Genomic DNA, 5,000 nt, shown 5'->3' with positions numbered 1-5,000 from the left:
TGTGTGTTAATTTGCTTACTACCATAATATTACTTTTGAGGTTCTATATTATTATAACATTCTGTATCTTGTTGTAGGGTAAGTTTGTACTCCCTCCAGAGAGCCATGATTGGGTGCTAAAGTCCCTCAACCGCAAATGGAAAGAATATAAAGCAAAATTGAAGACGGACTTCAAGCATGAGGGTATGACAGAGGAGGAGGTTGCTCGTGTGACTCCTTCTGATGTATACCCTCAGCAGTGGAGGGAGCTTGTTCACTATTGGTTTTCTGAAAAAGGACAGGTCACGTATATTGTTTCAATATTTTATATTATATTTATTATTAATATAGATTGCAAATATATACATTGAATAATATTATACTGTGTGCTTTTATTTTGGCAGACATATTCTAATATTGGCAGAGCTGCACGAGCATCTCAAGCAGTTCCTCATACTTCAGGCTCGAAGAGTTATGCGAGACGTAGAAATGAATTCGTAAGTTTGTTTGAAACTCTACTAACATATAGCACGTATCATGATATATAGTTTGGCAATATACTTTCCGTATGTGTAGATAGTAGAGCATGGAAGGGAGCCTGGTGAGGTAGAGTTTTATAAGATGACCCACACTCACCGAGATGGCAGCTTTGTCCGGGACGAGTCGAGAGATATAGTTGTATGTATTCATTTTTTATTTGATCATAATTATTTTATTAATTTTACTTCCTTTAAATTATTAATGTGACTGTTTATTTTTTTGAGAGAGATATAGGAAAGAGCTACAAATCTCATTTCAGAGCGCGTCGGGGAGTCATCATCATCCAACGCGGCCAGTCGCGTCGAGGCTCAGGTCTATGCAGAATTGATGGGCCCAGAACGTTATGGTCGCGTGAGGGGTTACGGTATCGGAGTTACCCCCACTCAGCTGTCTGCAGTGAGCCGATATACCCAAGATGCCAGACAAGGTACTAGCACTGCAGAGGTTTATAGTTTGAAGACAGAGATGGCACAGATAAAGCAGTCATATGAGACAAGGATAGAGGAGATGAGGCAGAGTCATATGACTGATATGGCGGAGTTGAAGCAGAGCCAAGAGTTGAAGATACAATCTTTGCAGGATCAGCTTGACCATATTTCATCTTTTTTGCAGAGATTTGCTCCTCCGGTACATAACTAAATATATTTGAATATTTTATATAATTATAATGTATTCTTGTATGAGCGTGATGACTTTCATATTTTTAGTTTCTAAAGTATTTTTTTTCTTGTAGGTTGCTGATACTTCATCTACTCGTAGAGATGATGATGCCGTCGACTCTTGATACATCGTAGATTGTGTACTTACGATTTTGAGATGAATGTTTTTAGATTGTTTTATTTTTTTTTTTTTTGATACTTACTATTGCTTGATCAATTGAAGTATTGAATTGGCATCATCCAGCTAAAAAACATGCATTTGTTAGTTATAGAAATTTAAGTTGTATGCCATATTTTAGGTGGTTAATTTTGTTTAATTTGCTTTATGATCACTTTGCAAACTGGCATTTTCTGATTGCAATACAACTTTCTTATATGGTTTACATGGTACTGTTGTGGTAAATGAAGGTGATTCATGTAATGATCGAGGTTAGTGTATGTGCCAGTCTGTATTCAATCTTTGATTTGTAAACCTACTTCACTGATTGACTTCAGTTTTCTAGATGGCCTTTGACATGTGCTCGATGTTTCCTGTGTTCCACCTGGTGTAGGTTCTGAGAGGCCTTTGCTTCCTTTTGACAAGGTAGAGGAGCAGGAAGACAGGAAGAAGGATGAGGCTAAGCCTGTCTCCTATTCATATTCCTTCTTCCACCTCATTTTCTCCCTTGCCAGCATGTACTCGGCTATGCTTCTTACTTTCTTGTGCATGATTCACTGGCAACATGCAAATATTTGCTGGGTAAACTTTGATTTCATTCTCTGAAACTTTAGATAATGGGAACAATTTGTATTGGGTAATCCTACTGTTTGCTCGGCCGGAAGGAAGGTATGCTTTCTTCTGCTTTACATGTTGGACTGGGAGCCGCAGTTATTGAAAATATTGGGCAGGCTTTTGGTACTAAAAAAACAGCGGCGGTTGTTGCAGTATGATCGGGTATAGATCTTGGAAAGGACTTTAATTAGTATGTTCTATATTGACTTGACAGGAACATGGTTTCAGGACAGGCAGTCCGGCTGGACGACTTGACTCCCACGATCTAGATGAGGTAACTGGAATACATCTTCTTCATGAAAGTAAACTGTAGATTTTGCTTTTCTTCCTCTTGTTCTTCTTCGATGGTTAGCAGGGCTACTTGTCATACATGAGAAACCTGATAGATCATTCTTGTGGTTCTATTTTGCTGGCCAGCAATCTTGATCGTTTGCATTTTACTTGATTGTGTGCTTTTGCTAATTTTTGTTCTGTATTCTTTCAATTCTTGCAGTCTTTGGAGCTGTGGAATGTGATAGAGAACCAAACCATGACGGTCCAGGCACACGAAGGTCTTATTGCAGCATTGGCACAGTCACAAGCCACAGGAATGGTGGCCTCTGCTAGCCATGACAAGTCTGTTAAGCTGTGGAAGTAAGCATGGGGGGTGTTGCAGTGGAAGTAAGCTGTGGAAGTAAGCCACAGGAATTTGGAAGCTACTTTGATGGTTTATGTATTCGTAGACTAAATGTTTTGTGTCATCTGTACTGAACTTCTTGTTCTATCTTACTAATCCCAGTGGTGTAGAAATGCATACCTTGTTATAATTAGTGTTGGAAGCAGTGGAACAGAGCTACTGCTGCACTGATTGTTGGTAAATCTTAGTTTTTAAGGTAACACGTGCTTGCTTTTCCATGTCTAGCCTCCATGATGGATGTGCTTCTTGGCAAACTATGTCTCTTCAACCAAATGATACTTTATATAATATATCTATGAACCATGTAATTTATGTTGATTTGGAGAAATAGTGCGATCTGATGACTAGTGTAATTTATGTAATTTATGTAATTTATGTTGATTCATGTAATTTATGTAATTTATGTAAGAATGCAGACAAGCCTGGAGGAAATATTGATCTAAAGAAAGGTGCTGCTGAGGTAATCTGCGCCCTAAATAATGCCGATACGCCTTTTGTTTAGCTTATTTACCTTAATGGAGTGCTGTCCATCAGCTACTATGTGCTCATGGGCCATTTGGTTCAGGTGTGCTCATGACATAACTTTGTTACTGTGTAATGCCTCCATATCTTTCCTTGTTGATAATGTTGTGCTTTTGCTGCCGGTGTTAAGCATATAAAAGCTTATAAAACAGAAATGCAAAGTCATCTCCAAAGATCACATAATGTGATATCTTTTGCTATTTCTACATTGTTTTGCTTATCTGCCTTTGTCATAACCTTCTTTTCATTTTTACAATTGTTTCTGTTCAGTTGGCGACATCATTAGTTGGTTAATTGAAAATTTCAAGAATGATAAAGCTACTGAGTCATCAACAAAAAGTAATAAAACCAATGAGAGAAAAAAAAGCTTTAGAAAAAGAGTCTGCAGAGAAGGAAGCAGAATGCAGCATTACTATTCTTAATATACATGTCGGTGTTATTTGCAAGGCATGGAAGCATCCATCTGCTGACAGGTAGTTCTGTTTCTTTCAAGGCGTCTACCTTAAATTTTTAGAAGAACTTCATAGCTTTTAGTCCATTCTATAGTTTATTGGTTGAGGAGATAGACCTGGGAGAAGGCAACTTGCGCCAGGTAGTTGGTTGTCTTGCAAAGTTTTATAGCCCAGATGAACTGCTAGGCTTGGAAAGCCACGTTTGATAATAAACTCTTGAGACTGAAATCACAAATCATTTTCCTTCAGTGCTATCTATATTTACTTGTGAGACAAAATCTTCCCATTTTTAAAAGAAAAATCATCACAACTTGGGTGATGATGCATGTTTTTGTGTATGAATTGGCATGGATTTGAACTTTTTACCCATATGCCAGACTACCTACTTAAAGAACTGGTTGATTTCTTGTATTTATTGGTAATTCCAAGTTAACTCCAACACAGTTTCCATTCTATCCCTTGTGCTGGTATTTTGCAGAATTGACTGGGTATGGTAATCGAAGATATTCCTCTGTTCTGAAAGCAGCTAGAAGATGGTTCCACTGATCCACTTGTTTCTAGAAATCTTTTTGGTCTGGATGAAAATACTGCATGCCCACCTGTCTGGAGGACTGCAAGAAGAACTGCCATGCAACGAGACAGAGAAAGCAAACCTCAAGTTCACAACTACCAGAAGTTCGCAACCCATATTTTTGATGTTTAACGACGCTTTATTGCGTCGCTCAAGTAGCCTAAACCGACGCTTTTAAGCGTCGGCATAGTCCAATTCATGTAATACGGTGGGAAGCGTGGGTTGAAGTACGCCGACGCTTTTAAGCGTCGGGTTTGTATAAAATGAACGACGCTTAAAAGCGTCGGCATAGTCCAACACAAATACGGTGGGAAGCGTCGGTTGAAGTACGCCGACGCTTTTAAGCGTCGGGTTTGTATAAAATAAATGACGCTTAAAAGCGTCGGCATAGAGCGACGACGCTTTTTTGACGCGTCGGGTTAAACCCGACCCACGCCCACCTGCCCGACGTCTGACCCACGCTTTGCGATGCATGGGCTGGAAATTCGCCGACGCTTAAAAGCGTCGGGAGAGACCAAAAAAAGCGCCGGGAGATATCCTTTCTTTTGTAGTGTCATCAAATTTTCCCACACTTAACTTTTGCTCGTCCTCGGGCAAAACTCAAATTCACTTTTTCGAAAACACCAAGGTTGCAACGCCATCAACAAAGAACAACCAAGCTCTTCAAAACTCATAACAACTATTCTTGAACAACTTATAATTACTTAGTAAGCATTTTCACTCAAAAATGGAATGCTAAATACATAGACCCTTACGGAAATAAACACTCGACTCTCATATATTTGAAGGGTATGTGTTTCGCTCACATTCATTCCAATGGAAATAATCT

General features: G+C 39.0%; 1 long non-coding RNA gene across 1 annotated transcript; it reads left to right on the top strand.

The window, feature by feature from the left end:
• The first annotated feature begins 1,136 nt into the window (after positions 1 to 1,136).
• Positions 1,137 to 2,502, top strand: LOC120106792. Its single transcript, XR_005508821.1, has 3 exons — positions 1,137 to 1,146; positions 1,253 to 2,224; positions 2,444 to 2,502. It is a non-coding gene; the product is annotated as an uncharacterized LOC120106792 (long non-coding RNA).
• The last annotated feature ends 2,498 nt before the right edge of the window (positions 2,503 to 5,000 follow it).

This window comes from Phoenix dactylifera, unplaced genomic scaffold (assembly GCF_009389715.1).
Source record: "Phoenix dactylifera cultivar Barhee BC4 unplaced genomic scaffold, palm_55x_up_171113_PBpolish2nd_filt_p 000636F, whole genome shotgun sequence".
Taxonomy (NCBI): Eukaryota; Viridiplantae; Streptophyta; class Magnoliopsida; order Arecales; family Arecaceae; genus Phoenix; species Phoenix dactylifera.
The sequence above is the reverse complement of the archived record's forward strand: the minus strand, read 5'-3'. Positions and strand labels throughout refer to the sequence as shown.